Source organism: Taudactylus pleione, unplaced genomic scaffold (genome assembly GCF_031769625.1).
Source record: "Taudactylus pleione unplaced genomic scaffold, aTauple2 ptg000556l, whole genome shotgun sequence".
NCBI lineage: Eukaryota > Metazoa > Chordata > Amphibia > Anura > Myobatrachidae > Taudactylus > Taudactylus pleione.
Window position 1 is genome coordinate 23,234,898 of NW_028284958.1, and position 20,119 is coordinate 23,255,016.

The window sequence follows — 20,119 nt, forward strand, 5'->3', positions numbered from 1 at the left end:
TGCCCAGAAGAGAGTGGGCAGATTAACCTCTTGCAGGCAGTTCAGAATTATTTTTACTTGTGCCAGGCAGTAATAAGCAACCCTTGGATCTCCATCTGTTGTTGAACTACAGATTCCAGCATGTCTTGTCAGCCAGAGCATACATAAGCTAAGTATTCTTAAGGGATGACAAAGGTAGCATTTCAGATGCTAACTCTGATAACAGTATGGGTTTGGTATATTATGTCGACAATAACCATGTCAACGTTTAGCATATCGACAATGATGAAGCGTCGACATGGTCAGAATGTTGACAGTGTATCTTTTAGGTAAGTCGAACCCTCACGTCGACATTTTCACTATGTCGAAATAACGGTCAAAATTCTGGTGTCGACATTTTGAATGTCGATTTAGCGACTGCAGAAAGAGTACTTATGCATGTAACTGCCTGCACCACACTCCTGCCCCCCTCCCCCCATTATAAACATAAGACAAGTCAGAGATTAGAAATCGTGGGACTTCCATAAAGAGAAGCAAATATACTAATATATAAATATATAGATCTGCAGTATGTGCTCATGTGTGTAGAGCCTGTCAGTGACCAGGGGAATTCCTTCTCCCAGTCCCAGCAGTAGGCAGAGCTTGTGAGCTGGATATAGAGGTCTATTTGAGACACAGAGATAAGCCAAATCTCTGGTGTTTTCACTGGATATTTGGCTTATACACTCTGGAGGCCTCAGAAATGTCTGTGGCGGTAACCTGCTTAATTCAATAATAGTCACCATCTTCATAGAGTCTTTGGTGGTAGCTGCAGATGAGAGGGAGAAAAAACTTTCACTTAGGAATGGGGTTTCCAAAGAGCTCCAAGAACTCCAGTCTGTTAACATCATAATGATACTTATCTCAGCAAGTAAACCACCAATAGCAAACAGACCCCTAAGAGACAAATACTGTAGGTTCACACAATAGTCTAATGATGCGTATACACTACATGATCCTGGATCATGACTGACGGAACGATACATCAGACAGCTGTACACACTAAAGGTGCATACACACTAGACGATATGCTCCCTGAGCGATATCGTCTAGTGTGTCCCCGGCAGGCTGTGCTCAATGTCGTTTATGACATTGAGCACAGCCGCTGAACGATATCATTAACGATATCGTTCAGCGCCAGGCTCTCTCCCCCATTCCCTGACATGCAGCAACCTGACGAGATCGTCAGGTTGGCCTGCATCTCAGCCCGATGAACGATGATGACGAACGACCCGCGGGAACGCGCATCGTCGTTATCGTTCATCTTTTTGGGCTTAAAAATGGACGATAAAGTGGACGACTGAACGATAACGATATCGCTCAGTCGTCCACTTTATCGCCCAGTGTGTACGCACCTTAAACGATGTATCGTTCAGTGGCCACAGCCAGGAGCATGGTGTCGTTCAAGAGATCTTCTGATCGGGCTGTGCTGCAGACAGGTCAGAAGATGCGATGAATGACCCGCAGGAGCGCGCAATAGTCGGTACACACTACACGATTTGCCCGATATGTCGGCCCGATCCGCCATATAGGACGACTTGTCTAGTATATACCCAGCTTTACAGTGCAAGGGCACAGGGTCACAGAAGCATAGGTCATTGCAAATGAATACATGTTCAAGCATATAAATAAGTAAAAAAATAAATAAATTTGGGGTTCCTCATAATGAGAGAGAAAACAAAATCAGAAACCCTTTATTACGCTTCCCGTACCAAGTCTGTGAACACTTTTTTGGCATAACTATAAATTCATAAAGTATAAACTGTTTAGGGGGTGGTTGTGCTATAGGTAAAGAAAAAAAAAATAGCACAAACATAATTATATAAATGGTTTAAAAAAAAAAAAACTGACAAATTATATTTGACATGTTTAATATCTGATTTCAATTTGCAGTCTCTACACTGGGATTTTGGTTAGTCACAGTATAGTACAACATCCAGAGCTTTAACTAGACTTTTTGGTGCCCTGTGCGAGAGATCATTGGCACCCCTCCCCCTATTTTTCAAATAGGGACATAAGATAATGCACCTGAAAAAGGGCCATGGTCTCATGGGGGAAAGGCTAGGGAAGAGATAAGGGAGGCCAGGAGATGCTGGGGGTAAAAGAAGAGGAAGTTACAAGTAAGAATGACAATAAACACACAGACCCAAACAGCGCCCCCTGCCCTGTGGTGCCCTGTGCCATGGCACACGTCGCACTACCCTAGTTAATGCCCTGACGACATCCTCAATCAAAGTTCGTATTTCATGGCGGGTGGTGGAATATCGCTGTGTGAGTATGGCCATTGTACATGGCAGAACTGCCCATGGCAGTGCATGTTTTCACAGGGATGTGGTTCTCAAGTATGGCACCTGAACACTGACATTAGAGTGTGGCCAGTTTGCTCAGCAACCAGATCTGAATGTGTATGGCCAGCTAAACCATCTACTATGTATGTGAGATTACATTTTTGGCGAGTGACTTCCAGCTTGGCTGGGGAAGTGTTGGGGTCTCTATATACAGCCAACGTTCACCTTACCTCCAACGTCCAGGATTATCTTCATTCTGTTCTCTCCATAAATGTAGCTCCAGCTAATTGTCCCAAATGCAAATAGAGCGTGTCACTGCCACTCAGACTGGTAGAAACCCACAGAAGTGTCTCGTCCTAAAGTCCTCTAACTCCAGCACATCTCCAAACAAAACAGAACTATCCAGGCTGGATAAATTAGCTGAAGCCCACAGAATGCATTACAAAGGCTGCTGGGAGAGTGTGCTGGGCCAGCGTAAGCACAGCAATGGGAGGTTCTAGGAACAAGTGTTTATGACTCAAACAAATGGGATCGTGTGATTATTGAAAAACTATTGTGCACTATTAATTACACTATAGTGCAAGGTGATAATTTTCTAACTATCATTTCAATTTAAATAACATGAACAACATTTTAATGACTTTGTTCCGTTAGTGACTTCGTGTACAAACATAATATTGCTTGGAACATATGATTTATATATTTTACTTAGGCTGGACAGCCCGATTTAAGAAGGCCATCCCGCAGTTCTGGACTTTTGTCCTGATTCTAGGATTTTGAGAGGTGTGCCGCTGACAATTGCCTCTTCATTGCTGCACGTACCAGGGATGAAGGGGTGTTCTGGGGCAAGGAGAAGGAGCTGTGGGCAGCCCTGTGGTGCCAAAGCACTGTGCACACGCCTGGGAGGATATGCCTGGCCACATCATATACTGCAGCATGGCTGCCATGTGGGATGTAGTCAGGATCCTGATGGTCACAATACCGACAGCGACATACTGACGTTCACAACCCTCCCGATAGATCCCAAAGGTGAGTATTAGGGTTAGGCATTAGGGGAGGGTTAGGATTGGGGATAGACTACTTACCGTCAGGATTTTCACTGTCGTGATTCCGCTGTCTGTATTCTGACCGTCGGGATCCCGTGCCCCGCCCCTGCCATATTGTTAAATAATGTAGAGTGGAATTATAGGGTTGATGTATCAAACAGTGAAAAGAGTGGTGAAGTTGCACATAGCAACCAATCAGCCTCAACATAGCATTTATCAAGTAAATTCTATAAAACAATTGGTAGAAGCTGATTGGCTGCTATGGGCAACTTCTTCACTGGTTCACTTCTTCACTCTTTTCACTCCCGGAAACATCAACCCCCAAGAACTGAGGAGGCATCAAAGTGAGGTTTGTTATGTGATTTTAAAACCATCAATCTCGTGCGTATTTCAAACACAACTGCTGGTTTGCAAACCACACATTAGGCAAAAACTATTCATGTCTGCTTTAACTTTTTTTTTTTTTTGCAATGTGTCTGATTTTGACCTACATGTTTCTTTAAGACACTCTTTTGTTGAAGCATATCTTTGTATGTCCTATAGGCACATTTACATGTTTATGATGACTGTTACGCCGTGATCTACTTTCCATAAGTGCTATATGTATTGTGTGTAACATAAAGTGCAGTGTGTGTCTGACCTTGTGGCCACACTTTAGCAACCAGCTGTAAGCCAGGCACCTTTGTGCACATGCAATGTGACCAATCTAGCCAATGACAACCATGTCTACAAACTGTGCTTAATTGTGTGTGGTTTTGCAAGCGGCCACCTTGTACACTACATTGCACTGTTTGTGTGGATCCCAGGTAAAAAAAAAAACGCATTGTAATTTGTGTCCTGTTGGATTGAAAAACCTAAAGCTTGTTGTGTGATTTTATGTTGAGAAACTCCATGATTTAAATGCTGCATATTTTATATTTCAACTTGGGAAAAAAATGCACTTTGATATATCCTAAACCCCACTTGTCTGCTTCTACATAATTCTTGGGAACTGCACGTGCAAAGGGTTAAAAATGACCTTTAACCTCTTTTATTTATTAATACATTACACTTTTATTTTGTGGGGGGGGGTTTTATATTTAATTTTTACATGCAGCCCATGTAAACGTAAGTGTTTTGCTCTCAGGCACTCGCCACTATTCATTTCATGTAGCAGTTTGATTCAATGAAGTCTCTGTGAGAAAGTTTTTACATATTCTTTGTAAAGCAAAATATCTTATTTCTAAATGAAACAAACAGCTTAATTTGGAAACAAATTGATGAAAGTGCTAATTTAGCCACTAGATGGCGCGCGAGTTACACTTTGTGGAGGACTCTGGCAACAGGATATGTCAAAACTTATTACACCTTAAATTGTCTCTTTTATCCAGACTATCCACTAAGCTTTATGAACTTATTTAAAGAACCTTCTAATTTCTATAAGTGTATACCAAGCAACTCCTTCTTTCTTTAAATATGAAGTAAAAAATATAGTTTAAATTTTAGTAACCCCTAAAGTTCATGTATTATTTAAAGCACCCCCAAATGTGTATAAATGGTTGCCAAGCTATGGATAATATTGTTACAGTTGGACGTGTCTGTATTTTTCTGTGTACTGCACATGCACGCCAAATATACGTCTGTCATATGTCCATGTACAGTATAACTTCTTACATAGCCTTGTCTCCATGTCTGGGGAGGTGGAATGGGGGAAGTAGCAGGCAAGCATAGCCCAAGAACACCCCTGGCCGGTGGGTGTTGGGGTAATTATTGTATAAAGTAAACAAAATAGTAGTTTAATATTTAGCATCACAGGCCCTGGCAGACAGAACTACTTGGATATGCTATCTCTTGCAGAACTGCAAAGGCAGCATGCCCTAGAATCCAGGTTGGTATTTGTAGTGCCAGAGAGTAAATTACTAAAAATAAAAAAAAATACAATACCCACATCATATTAAAAGGTCTTTACTTTAATAAACGTTTCCCCAATCCCTTGTTCACAACTTGTTCAAACAGGTGGTCCGTAACGTCTTTGATGTGATGTAATTCCACATCAAGCTCATTCTTCCATAGTTGCTGATCATATCCTATCAACCAACATAATTGGTCCACAGTCATAGCTATGGCCGCCCAGATTATCAATGAGACAGTTCCTCTGAATCCCGGGCTTATGGTGCTGCATATGTTCCCCTTTTCCCTGACGGATCTGACCTGAGTGTGGCTAACCTTTCTCCTTAATGAGGCTAGGACCTTGGTGCCTCTATTTTGGAAACTGTCTATTGCTCCAATCATTCCGCCGTGGCTATATTTATATAAATTATTTATCACTATTCTTCGCCTGTTAAATAATCTAAATCCCCATGAAAAAGAAAATCTAACAAATAAAAACACATATAAATTTTCCAGTGACTTGTTAGAACTTAGAACATTTTATAACCTGAAAGTATGATCTTCTTTTCCATTTAGGTTTTCTTCTTTCTTGCATCTAATCGTCAAAACAAAATAAAATAAAAAACACTGATAGATCACCTATAACTTGTCCTTGCATGGCAAATGGCAAACTGGGGGACTGTCCTCAAGTAACCAATTAAGATCAGCGTCACTCTGATTTTCTATGTGTGTATAGAACCCAAGTAAGAATATAACTGAACCTTATACTAGCAATGAGGTTCATTTATACATTTTATGATGAACCTTATTTTTACAATGAAATGTATTCATAACCCATGTGCGGTTACATTCATATAGCCGAGCAGAGCGGCTTTCTCACACGCTAACCAATGAGAGCTATGTCGTTCTTCCTTGGACCTGTATGTTCTGGCAGCCATGGGAATTAAATTAAATTAGGATTTTCGCTTTTAATTTAATAAGTTGAAGTACTCCTGGAGGTACATAAAAAAAATCAGTACATACATAGGCTATTCAGTATATCTGTATTTTATGGATCACTGTATAAAACCCCTGCCCTACCCCGAAGCTAATGTCCTAGATGTCAACCTTGACGCAGGTCCCACATCCAAGAATCCACATCCCAGAATATGTACATGCTTCCATAAGCCATTCCAAACTTTAATCATCAACTCCTACAGCTCGATGCAGCGTTAAATGCAAGTCGGCCACAATTGCTTAAGCATTGTGTGCACATAACTAAATATCTGTATTTGTCAGTGTACAGGGTTGGGTGCATCTTTGCAGGGCACCAGTCCCCTATTGTATGCATGGTTTGATAGTGGGTATCATCTTGAGAAAGCACTAGCACCAACCTTGGGAGAAGCCCAAAGGAGAGGTTTAGATGATCCCTTGGGCAGAGACAAAATGACACAGTTCTCATAGAATCCCCATGCACCCGCATTTCATCGCATTATACCCCATCCTGCAAGTGGGCAGAATGTGGAAAATTACACCCGCTCTTCAAGGGGACTCCCTGCAAATTTGGGAGTCTCTCGTACCTTTGGGGAGAGTAGGTAAGTAACCTATACTATCTGCAAAAGATTAACATGAAAATGGGCTGATTTAAAGGATTCCTCTTATAAAACACTTTGTTCTATGCAGGTGATTCTAATCTAAACACATAGGGCTGATGAATTGTTGAACACCAGCTGGCAGTAATTGCTCGAACATTCATCCGTATGTTACTCATCTGAGCCAAGTTGTGCCATAGTGGTGAAAAACCCTACAGCAGCCGTTTCGGTGCTTGCCGCATCTTTGTTAAGGGTTTTTCACCACTATGGCACGACATGGTTCAGATGAGTAACTGAAGGTTTTTTTTTTTATTGCATTTTATATGTGATATTAAAAGTGCCTAATGCTGCATTTATCAATTGGTGTGCTGGTTGCACTGGACTAAGGTCTGGTTCTATATAAATAAAAAATAGTTTGGAAGGAACATGCAACTAATAGTGTAGTATCTCAAGTAAGTCATTTATAATTATAATGATGAGTGTGTACCAGAAATACGCTTAGAAAAGTTTATCTATGAAGAGAGGTTGTCGCCCTGAGCTCAATCTGTTTCTTCTACGTGTTCAGCTGAGTACACACTGGAGTGATGTCTGGCTGATTTGCTCTTTCATAACCACAAATCGCCTATATTGCCCAGTATGTACGCTCAATATGTGCGTGCCCACGGTCACTGGTGACATCGTCAGGTTTGGTGGGCTGCACATGAAACCTATTTCCCATGTGACCTAATGTATGTTAATGAATGATGTCTGTCCTTCTTGTGCAGAGGTTCCCAAAAACGGTCCTCAAGGCTCCCCAACAGTTCAAGTTTTAGAGATTTCAATGATTGAGCACAGGTGGTTAAATCAAATTAACTGAGGTACTATTAAGTCACCTGTGCTCAACCATGGATATCTCTAAAACCTGAACTGTTGCGGAGCTTTGAGAACCTCTGTTCTAGTATGTACGCTCAATGCCCCCTCAAGGGAAATCATCTGAAAAGTCGGAACGATTGCCAGTCGCTCCAGTGAGAGTACCCAACTTTGGTTGTCCTCAGTTGAGCCCAAAGAATGGCATCCCAGCAATATATATAAGAGAAAAAATCCATAGTCGTGCAATATTGCATAAACAAAGTAACAAATACATGTGCCCTTAATGTGCAATTATGCGGACCGGATAATATGGGGAATATTTACTAGACTGCAGGTTTTTGCCCATAGCAACCAGATTCTAGCTATTATCTTCTTGAAGGTACTAGATAAATGGGTAACATCTGATTGGTTGCTATGGGCAACAAATCCACTTCTAAAAAAAAAACACACTTTAGTAAATATACCCCTGTATCTCTATAGCTTATCTGTCGTTGCTCCTGTTGTTAGGACCTCAGGGGTTGGTTTAACTTTCACTCCGCTGATGGGGAAACAAAGTAATTTGTTCACATGGGGTAGTAAGTTTAAAAAGGGGTACACTTATTAAGCAACACAACGATACATAAAAAGAAAACAAAAAGAACGTACAATGCAAAAAATGCTTATCTTAACCTCTTTTGGTGCCTCCATAAGTAGGATGCACTGGTCCCAACGTACTTCTGTGTAACTTAATAGAATATAGGTCTACAAGTAACAAATTTCAGGTGAGGATAAAGTAAAGGGGCCCATACATTAGCAATCTCTAAAAAAAAAAAAGTTCACAGATTCTGTGATTCTTCCCCCCCCTACATTTATAGATTCCCCAATCCACCAATCTGTGCCCATACATTATAGAAATTTTTTGTCATTTGCAGATCATTTTCAGCAAATCACAAAGTCTTAAAAAAGGCTCGTCATTTAACTAGTAACTGTCAGCAAGTCAGATGATCATTTCCATACACTAGCAATCTACAGCCCTGATTGGTCAGTGAAATCCAGCATGTTAGATTTACCGATTCCAATAACTTTTCATCCACGAAGGGACTTCTTAGATTTCCACTACTGATTCACTTTAATCGGTTTACTGAGCAATGAGCAGCCACCCACAAAATTAAATTGGGGAAGTGTTTTTTTTTATTGTTTTATATAATATTCTTTATCATTATTCACTATTATCACCTAGTAACTATAATAAATTATAATTACATACGATGGGGAGAATTCACTTAGCTGCGATAACCCGTTAAAGTGCGTAAAAGTGAATTTCGGGTAAAACGATAAAAAAAAATCACCCTATTCAATTAGCCTACAAACTAATGCATGATAATTCTTCATAGAATTTAACGCAGATTTCTTTTTACCACCTCCAGAGCAGGTGAAAAGTTGGGGAAAATCCAACATGTTGGATTTACCGATTCCGATCACTTTTCATCCACGAAGGGACTTCTTAGATTTCCAACACTGATTCACTTTAATCGGTTTACTGAGGAACAAGCAGCCACCCACAAACTTAAATTGGGGAAGTGTTTTTTTTTATTGTTTTATATATTATTCTTTATCATTATTATAGTTACTATAGGGAGGAATTCACTTAGCTGCGATAACCCGTTTTCACTCGTTAAAGTGCGTAAAAGTGAATTTCGGGTAAAAAAAAAAAATCACCTTATTCAATTAGCCTGCAAATTAATGCATGATAATTCTTCATAGGATTTAACGCAGATTTCTTTTTACCACCTCCTGAGCAGGTGAAAAGTTGGGGAAAATCCTTAAAGGTAAAGTAAAAATGTCAGGACTTGGTTCAGAACCACTGGGACACCTTTCTTAATGACAAGTTAGGCAAAAATATTTTTTAATTCGCTTAATTTGGCCAATACTGACATGTCATTTTTGGGGTGAAAATTTGCAAAATGCAGGAAATGGGTTAATTGATGTGGGACATGTATATGGGAGCATTGTATGAACGAGACAGATGTTTTTAAGGATTTTTTTTTTTTTTTATTGAAGTGGCTTAAAATGCACCCCCAATTTAAGTAGAACATTTATTTTGCAAAAAAACACTTTCTATATTTTTTTTCAGTTTTAGAAAAATGCTTATAACAGCCAATTGACACAGTTTAATAACCCAAAATACTTTTATTATGGCCACTAATAGACTTCTATACTATCCTATATGTTTGCCTTTTTGGTGGTATAGACAGAGATCCCCATTTTCATCTACACTTATCGCGTGTAAAACCGTCAAGAATTATCGCGCGAATGCCGGAAGACGACTTTTCTAATTGAATTGTGCAAAGAAAGGGAGCGTGCATACTGGTGAATATTAACGGGCATAGGTTCAATAAGTTAACGCACGAAAAGTTTACGTTTTATCACAGCTAATTGAATTCCCCCTATAACTATTTTGCAGTGATTTATGTTGGTTACAGTGTTTGCACTAATTTTCACTGTGACAAACTATTGTATAAATAATTTATTATAATACAACAGGGGGCATTGCTATTATTATAAGATTTAAAAAAGAAAACACTATACATTTATTGAATTGTGTTCTGGCCCAACACTTGTCGGATCACTTCAAGTGCAAATATGCACTTAAGCCAGTATGCTTGCGGTACTACAAAGCTTGGACTATATTTAAAAAAATAAATAAATCCTTGCAACCCTTCCACCTGGGCTACCAGGATGGACCCATTTCTACTCAGCATTTGGCCAGTACTCAGTAGGTGCAGGGGCCCAAACATTTGTCTTCCCGTAGAGGATTGACCCTGGATCTAAGTAGCACTGGGGCATTTAGAAAAAGTAGGTGGTAAAACCAGTCGTATTTTATGCAGTTTGGCCTGAACCCTGTGGTTTTTAGCGGTTTACAAATCGCCACATTTCAGATGTGGTTTTATTATTCAATCGGCCAACTGGAAGGTAATAAATCCTGTTTGGAGCTGAAAACCTCATCCGCTGAGTGGCAGTTTCCAAGCTGCATACAAAACCACCCCTTAGGTAATTTACCCACATGTGTGATCTACAGTCCTCATTGTGACCTGAGCATGATGCCACTGTTTTTATTTTTAATTCTCCACTTTATACTAACTTGGCTAAGCCCAGATAATAAATTGTGAAGACTGCATTTAGAATAGCGAATAATAGCAGTTCTACTGTGCAGCTGGGTTGAAAAATGTGGACATTTAGAAAGAAAAAAGTAAAATCTAAAAACTATTTCTGATAATCAGTCACAGTTGGCAACTGTGCAAAAACAAGCCATTCTCAGCAGCCATACTCCTTTGTCAGGGCACTAAGCAGCAGTCTTCTCACACAAAACTAGTTAAGAAGCTGAATTAGATCCATATCGAGAGAATTACCGCTTACTGTTTGAGCTTCCGGCTAAAGGACACCAAAGTTACCAAACAAGATGTCTAGTGACCGGCAGGGCAGATTTGGGTGATGGTGAAAACTGTGTGCTTAGTGTTGCAAGGGCTGAGTGGAATGGACAGGACGTCTGAGAGAGTGGGGGGCACGCAGCTCACCCTCCCAGACATTATAATTAAAACTTTCCTGTCGTAGAGCTTGTGTTGTTGGTGGAAACAGACCCAATTAAGAACACTCAAAAGCTGGAATAAGGGAGAGGCCAATGTGCTTCCTTTATAGAATAGAACAAATGAGTCCTGCTCTGACATACTGACCCATGTGTAAGTATACAGTACCATGTCAGATCCTAACAGTACTTAGCTTCCTATTGTTTCCTGAGTGCAAGTGCATCAATACCTAATTATTTACCATATGAGGGCTACAGTAGGCCAAGTAGAACATAAAGATGGTGCAATAAAGAGAAACATAATGCTGTCAGACCTCCTTACCATCAACCCCCCCATATGCCCCGTAAATGCCATCAGACCTCCCCCACATGACACTTGCATGCCATCAGACATCTTCACATGCCCCTTCCATACCATCAGACACCTCCCCCCCCTCAGTGCCCCTTGGATTAGGATACTTACGGACAGGTATCCGGTATCCTAACCCTGTCGGGATTCTAACCACTGGGATCCATACCCAACCATCTGTAGCAAAACATCACATCTGCAATTAGGACAATTTAAATTTAAATATGGCCTCCTCACAAATCGGCACCCTGTACCTAGTGTGAACAGTAGCAAGAACGCAATTTTTTTTGGCCACACAAGTAGTATACCTCGTATACATTTATAAAACGCTGCACATTATAAATTGAAAAATAAATAACTGTGTACTATCAAAATATGTACACAGACAATATATAAAGAACAAAATATACAACAAAAAGGGCTTCCTATGAGCCATACATAATTATATATAATTAGTAATAAAAAAAACTTGTATAGAAATATAAAATAGCATACAAATATTACACATCTGAAAAGAGGTAAACATACATTTTTCACTATTTAAAAAAAGGCACACATAGCAGATTCCGATAAACTGTATATTTTGAGTTTGCAGGAGGTGTACTAGGGTAATAATAAGGCTCTCTATTGAAGGCGGAATAAGTGTGCTCATGGATGGTGGGCCCTGTAATGGCGGTTATGTGGGTTGCGCTTGATTGCGAGTGAACATGCGCTCAATGACTGTGATTTGACGTTCCTGGAATGCAATTTGTTGCTCATGTGCTTCCCTTGCCATGCGTTCGTGTAAGGACATGAGATGGAACATAAAGGACTGCTGCATCTCTCGCTCTGTAATAACCTTTCCCTGCATGCATCCTCCTGGGGCGCCATTGTAGCGTCCATGTCTGAAGCTGCTCAACAAAAATAGATGTAATTTGCCTGTTTGCTTTTCTTCAATTATTTCTTCCTTGGTGGAACACTGAATACCGCAAAGGGGAGAAACAAAAAAAATATGTCTTACTCAGTACTGAGTGTATATAAACATAGCAGTGGTGTTAGCGTACATGTGTTTTTGGCCTTCTCCCATCTGCACACTCACTGCACTCTGCGATAGATACCATTTGCTTTCTGTGGATAATTTGCACTCTTTTAATAAATGCTGGTGCGTAGGGCTCAGTTGGTGAAATACACTGCAACTGAGGCCATGTAGGGCCATTGAATATGTGAAGCACCATTTTTTCACAATTATGGACAGGCATTTCAGTGGATTTGTTTTTCTCACTTTTAAATTCATTTTTATTTAATTATTTTACATAACCGATATTTCTAGTTTGAATAAAAACACCAGAGCACATGTTACCGATTGGGTTGGGTATTTTTTGGTAGTGTAGTTTTACAGGTTTAAGGTGTTCATTGTGTTTTGTGTTTTTTAAATGAATGTAATGTGTTATTGTGTGTATTTAAAAGTTTTTATATTACCATTTGACCGCAAAGCAGGGGTCTGAGAACTCTGCGACACCCCAGGGTGACCACTTGCTTCTCCACGACTTCCTGGATGGTGACGGATACACTGCTGTCATGGGTGCTTTCCATCTGACTTGTGTCAGAGGGGTAGTCTGGGATCAGGACGGGTGAAGATGGGCAGCATTGGGTTCCCCAACAGAAGCCTGTGAAGTGGCACAGCTAGAGGAAGACAAGCTGACAGGGTTAGTCAAAGCAGTGTTGCTTAATGTGTTGTAGCACAGGTCGTAGAAAGGCCACTCCATCTGCACTACGCCACTTTTGCTTTTGTTATGGTCATGGACCTTGATGAACTTGTGACCGCTGAACCCCCCTTGAAGCCAAGATCAGTGAAATATCGCGGTAGACTGTGGCATCTTTAACGGTGCCAGTCATCTGGTGCCATATCTCCTCTCCCCTTTATGCTCAACAGCTCGATGACCTCTTCCTCGGTCCAGGTGGCCATGTTTTGCTCAGTTTTGCAGTGTATGCTTTCAATACTGTCTCCAAAGCTTTCTCTGTTGTCTCAGATTACATCACCTGTCAGCGCCCAAGGAAGCTCCAATCAGCGGCTTCTGCAGGTAACCCAGGTCAGACTATTCATACCGCCACGTTGCCATGTTCAACCCTGGTCACTACCTGGATTGAAATGCTGGGGCACTCTACCTGGGTTATTATTGAAGGACCCTTTCACGCCAATCTACGATCCGGGTGGGCCAGGCTGCAATAACCCAGGTCAAAGCAGTGATGTGAACTTTACGAGTGGTTTATTTTGGAAAGAAAACGTGTTGAACAGTGAATTGTACTGACAGGAAGTGCTAAATGCTTCTTCAAAATCAAGGTTGGCATGTCTTCTAACTGTTTGTTGTGCTGAATTCTGAAGCAGCTGCTCAGGTAAGTCCTGTTCAAGTTCTTTGTATAGTCATCTTTGGTGAGTATTGATGTCAGGTCCTTCGAGTTAAGTAGTAATTTTGACAGTTTTTGAGATTTTTCTGCCAGGAATGTGTATTTCCATGAGTTAGGCAGTGATGTGCTTCTTTTCTGGGAGTAGTGTCCCTGTTGGAGACGTTATTGTTTACACTTGTGAAGTGTGATGTACTGACTGGTTTGTACAGTGCTGCACCGCTAGCACCAGGTTCAGGTGTGTTTGGATTGCTTCGGTGGCTGATTTCCCCGTGTTCAGATAGGACACACCGTGACAGAGAGGCAAGCCTGAATTCCCCTTTTGCAGACACAATGATCAGTCAGGAGGGAAGGTGCAACGCAATTTTATTATTTGTTAATAATTAACAACAAATGACAGGAGGTATTTACCATTTACAGATGGAATGAAATTAATTACACTATTCAATGACAAAGTATTTATTTATTACCTCCCCGTCCTCTACTGGTGACCCCAGCTGGCAAGCATGTGAAACCAACAAGAACCACAATTCCTGCAGAACTTTACCAAAAAAACAAATGAGAGACCTAAATATGAAACCTGCTGGTCTAGCTTGAATCAATGGTGCTCCAGCAGTCTATAGCTGTGAAATACAGTCTGTGCTAACACTCCCTTTTGCTGAGGAAAACGTGGGAAAAACACATGCAGGTTAGGCTTATAGCAGTAGTGCACCATCAACCTGCAATAGTTTAAACACAGTCTTTGAGCCTTTGCTGAGAAATATAGGGAAAACAATTTGGCTATGCTGGAAGCAGTAGTTCACCGGCAGATTTGCAGCACTTAACACAGTCTTTGCTAATATTTGGCTCTACTGAGAAAAATAACAAGGGCTATGCTGGAAGGAGTAGTTCACCGGCAGATTTGCAGCACTTAACACAGTCTTTGCTAATTGCCTATGCCACAATTTACTATCACCAGAATTGCCAGCCGGGGTTACTCAGGGCTAAATAAACAAGCAATATACATTACATCAGTATGAATGGACTTTGAAATGGTTACCGGGCCAAATAGTGTATAAGAAACAATTTACATCAACACCAATACGGGTAAATACTCAAACATTTCATGCAAGCAAAATATTAATCAGCATTGACAATGATAACACAGCAAGCAGTGAACAGCTTTACACAGTATTATAACAGATAAAGGGCCACGGAGGGCCACTATCAACCCTTTAGCTAACACACGAGTCAAACAGTAAACAGAGCCAAATATATATCACATGGCATTACATTTACTTTAATAAAATACTTTATACATCACCCACAGTGGCATCGGACATGAGCCGACACCCATAAGGCACGTCCCCTCCTGGACATGAGCCAGAGGTTCACAGTAAAGAAAATGACCACCAATGCAACTCTTGGGGAAAAGAGGGGGTTACCTATCTGTTACTTCCCCCCTATTTCATCACTACACACACACTTTACCTAATTTAAAACACTATAACTCCTTTCTACACCCAGCTGTGTGGGAGACTAACTGGTCCCAGCTTTTACACAAAACCTAGTCTCCCAGCCTAATCATGGTTAGCCACAAGATAAAGGATAATGTATTGGACCCAGGGGACCCAGATAGGATAGGTGTACAGGGGGCAGGGCCTTAATGGAGGAAAGATAGGAGCTGTGGAGGGACAGAGTATAGGGAGGTTCCCTGGCAGTGGCTGTTCAGCCTCTCACAATGTCCAGGGAAATTCCGGGATGCACAGCACCGCACCAGAGCTTCCAGCTGCATCCTCCGGCAGGTATTTTACAAGGAGCAACAGGTGCAAAATCCCTTTCCACAGGGGCTCTGTCCAGCAGACAAACACAGCAGCAGGAGGGGTCCTGAAGCACTCTTCCTCTGGGGCTGTTTATTCTGCCCGTGCGGGTGCCAGCAGGGTTTTCGTCACTGGCGGGACCTTTTCCTCAGCTGGGGCTTCATCTGTGACGATGGAGCGATGAGACCTCCTTCCCAGGCAGCTCCTCTTCTCTCCCAGCATGCGCAGATTTACAAATGTGGCTCCTGATAACAGGCACTTAGGAAGGTAGTCCTTTATTCAGACGGGGCTTCTTCCAAAGCAGGGTGCTCTATGCAAATCCCCAGGCAAGCTTCCTCCAGGGACTCACATCCAGCATCAGAGCACCTCTCCTGGCAGATTGGATAGGTAGCCTACCAGGTTAGTTTGAAGTCTGGTAATTGTAATCCAGGGCAACATTAAAGTTATAGCATCCTTATTTTTACAGCTCCAAGGGCACTCCACAGCAACTCATTACAGACAGCATACCAGGTGCAGTATTTGTAATCTAGGGTAAATGAGACTGGTTACTGCACCCCTATTTGTACAGATCCAAAGCTCTCCACAGCAACTCATTACAGACAGCACCAGGTGCAGTATTTGTAATCCAGGATAAATGAGAGGGGTTACTGCTCCCCTATTTGTACAGATCCAGGGACACTCCACAGCAACTCATTACAGACAATCATTTTTCAGAAATTCCTCCCAGACTCTTTCTACTGAAATTCCTCCCAGACTCAGCACTGACAGCCTAGAGGAAGGTATTATATAAGCTCTCCCTCAATCTCCTCCCTGTCGGTCTGGCATCTATGAGTGGACAGGGGGGACTCAGCAACAGGTCGCCTACAGGGATCTCTGCCTGGACACCCAGGCTACCAATCAATGGGGCAGGATTTTCCCTCCAAAAATGGGTCGCTGACCAAGGGGCACTTTCTACCTCCCTGTTTGCACATGCTCAGTGGGGTTCAGGGAGAGCAAGGTCAGTCAAAGTTCATTATACCTCCCTATTATATGGAATGAGGCTGCAGTGTATATATATATATATATATATATATATATATATATATATGTGTGTACATGCATATAAAAAAAAAATATTGGGGGACCCCTATTTGGGAACAAACTTGGGGATACCAGAGAAGTGATACAGCTGTTCTTTTGTGATGAGGTTTTGATGACAGTGGGAAGTAGATCAGGCATGCGGTTACGCTGGGAGCTGTGCTTTGTTGGGAAATAATGCACGGTCATCTGATCTAGCATGTCCAATCACGTTGGTAGGATTACAGTCACTATATCACTCCATGTTATAAATGTATATTCAGTAATTTATTTGGATCATGTGGGTCATGCACCTCATGAATGTGTGTGTGTTTTTTTTAATCTACATAATTTTTATCTTTTTAGATACAGAGGGGAGGGGTTCTCTAGTTTGAAACAATTTCTTCAAAAACATCAGACCGGAACACTCCAAACAAAATGAAGGCAAGGCAGCATCTCCATATTTAGTAAATAAACTAACCCTGAAACATTAATAACATTGCAGAGTAACTTAATTTTTCATGGGACATTCTCATACCTCCCAACCTCTGAGGTCTCAGCAGTAGGATGGGGTATGGCTTCGGCACACTGTGGACATTTTTTTAATTTTATTTTTTAAAATCGCATTTCCTTATGCCGCACATTGTCAGGAAACCTGTCTAAATGACCTGATCATGGGACTGCAAGACAGTGCTCAAAAGATGTGACTGTGGGACGGTTGGGAGGTATGTATTCATAGAGAGAGAATACTTTAGTACATACCATATAATACATTTCCATGTGCTTATGAGTTCCTATTCTAGGCAGCCATATTTCTACTGTTTTCTCTTGGTGTCACCTTGACAGATATACTACCGTTCACTCCTGGCATAAAACTGGCGCATATGCAGGGGCGTTTCTAGAGAGGAGGGGGCCCGTGTGCAGTCTCCAGCACGGGCCCCCTCCTCTGCGGCCAGCAGCACATTGAGCGGTGCGCGGCCAGCTCCGCACTTATAGACTATGGGCACTAGAGTGTGCCCAGAGTCTATAGCACATGCGCAGGTCACCAGGAGAATGGCTGCGGCAGCCATTTTCCCTTTACTGCACATGCACAAACAATGGGAAAATGGCCGGCGCCCATTTTCCAGACGTTTTTTACAGGCACAGACACTGGAGCCGCCATGGGACTCCGGAGAGGTAAGTGTAATATGGGTGCAGGGTGTGCACCCATTATGCTACTCTTGTGGTGACCAGATGGCGTATTTTATTTAAAAAGCAAAAAAATTTGGTGCAAATTTCGTCCAACACAGCCCTTACAGGATCACTATTTTAATTTTATTTTAAGTTCATACGTATGGATTAGTTCCAGCAGAGGGCACTGTCCATCCAGAAGCCCTGAGCCGCATGCCAAGATACATAGTGTAAGAAGAGATGAATTATAAACAGCCACTGAAATCTTGAAGCAATATTTGTGCATTTAAAAGTGAAAAGGTTGTCATGTCAGCCCATTCATGATGGCCCCCGATAATTAACATTCTAATTCGCCGCGAGTGCCGAAGCAATTCATCATTGCTCCGGCGCGGAGACAGCTGATCCGAAAATCAGCCATCTCTGCGAGCGGCTTCACTGCTCCTTTTGGAGCAGTGACACTAGTGCGCATGCGTGACCTACAGAACAAGAGCCTCAACGTCCAGCGGAAGGAGCCGGACAGGGGCGGAGGGATCCTAAAGGTTGTGACCCCGGAGCAGGAGCACTCGCCATCTGAAGATGGCGAATGTTTCCGCACTCAAGCTTGATGAATTCTGTCCACATACTAGTGAGAGGAAGGTAAGCAGGAGATATCTGTGATCAGTGGCGTCACAAGGGGGGTGCAAGGGGTGCGGGCCGCACCCAGGTGTTACCTGCTGAGGGGTGACACCAAGGTGCAGCACTCAGCTCCTGACACTGTGAGGGAGTCTACACTACGAAGAGGGCAGTCCGCACCTTCGGCACCCCCCTTCCCCAGTAATAACCTCGAGGGTTCGGGCCGCGAGGCCCCGTCCCCTCCAGTGTGGCCCTACCCCCGAGGCCCAGCTCCTTTCATCGACTCGATGCGGAGCATCCCTCCCGGCAGCAGGCGATACCGCAGGGAGGGATGCCACTGTCTGTGATATCTCCTGCTTTATCTCCTTGATGAGTGGCCCAATTACTTAGTAGCTCATGCAGACCCACTCGCTAGATGTGTCGCTCGCACCCACCGTACAGCAAGGCATAAGCACACCCACTATGTCTTGGCGTGCGTTCACTGTGTGTTTGCAGATGCCCACCAGCCTGTCTTAAGAAGCCCACTTGCGCACGTCATCTCCCGGAAGTGTATGTAACCATCGGTACATCGAGGACCATCTGATGCGATCGCAACGCTTGAGGTTGACTATACCCTGCCACAAGCACTGTGATCACTTCAGTGTGAAATACAACCAGGTGACGTGTACAATGACGCTGCCTGTTAATAATGCACGCCTCTGAAAACGGCGTTGAGATGCTCGGGCACGCCTGCAATACAAAGTTTTTTTATATTTTTTTTTTTCCAATTTAGTTTTAATTTAAATGCAAACCTTTAGCATAGAAAGTGCGACTTTTATAAAATAGGTTAAAAACAAACCGTTAAAAATAAAAACACAAAAAAATAAACAGTAGTGAAAAGCTTTATAAAATGAATACATAATTTTAGAAATATTCCAAAATTGCTCTAGTTGCATGAAAAAGTCCCTAGTAGAGAGTTCTGTATTGTACAAGATTTGCACTAACCAGCCCCACAAATCTACATATATTATATTGAAACCAGCTACCCTCTGATTTTTATGCCCTAATTTCTGGTCGACAACTGCGATATGGCTGGACACATAAGGGATCTGCTCTAACATCATGCTTGCCAACTTTGTAAAACCAAGTCCCGAAGGGAGAAGCCATGTGATCGTGGCCCTTCCCCCGCTGTTCAAACAGCATTTTACAACAGGGGAGGAGCTACAATAACACAATTCAATGCAAATTACATCATCCAGCCCCAGGGCAGTCCACTTCAATCAAGAAATGGGCGGCATGTCGGAGACTGGAGAGCCCCACTACATTTGTGACACTCCTGGATGTTCCTGGACAGTTGGCAAGTTTGCCTCATATCCCATACTTACCTACTCTCCTGGAAGTTGCGGTAGCACCCCCGAAGAGTGTCCATATCTACCGTCTCCCACCCACTTTCTAGTAAAGTGGGCATAATGGGGAGATAATTGCAGGGGATTACTGCTCCTTATTGGGGGGCGGGACTAAATGATGTGAAACCGCTTCATTTAGTCCCCCTCTCCTCATAACCCCGCA

General features: G+C 42.2%; 1 protein-coding gene across 4 annotated transcripts in view; it reads right to left on the reverse strand.

Annotated features, from left to right (window-relative positions):
• LCTL (lactase like) overlaps positions 1-2,634 on the reverse strand; it is a 40,749-nt gene extending 38,115 nt beyond the window's left edge. For 3 of the 4 annotated variants that reach the window (XM_088452767.1, XM_088452766.1, XM_088452764.1), the window contains exon 1: positions 2,537-2,634. The gene's annotated coding sequence lies outside the window, so the exon portion shown is untranslated. Of the gene's footprint in view, positions 1-2,531 lie in introns of all 4 variants that reach the window. The other variant, XM_088452765.1, reaches the window with a different exon arrangement.
• Between the last annotated feature and the right edge of the window lie 17,485 nt (positions 2,635-20,119).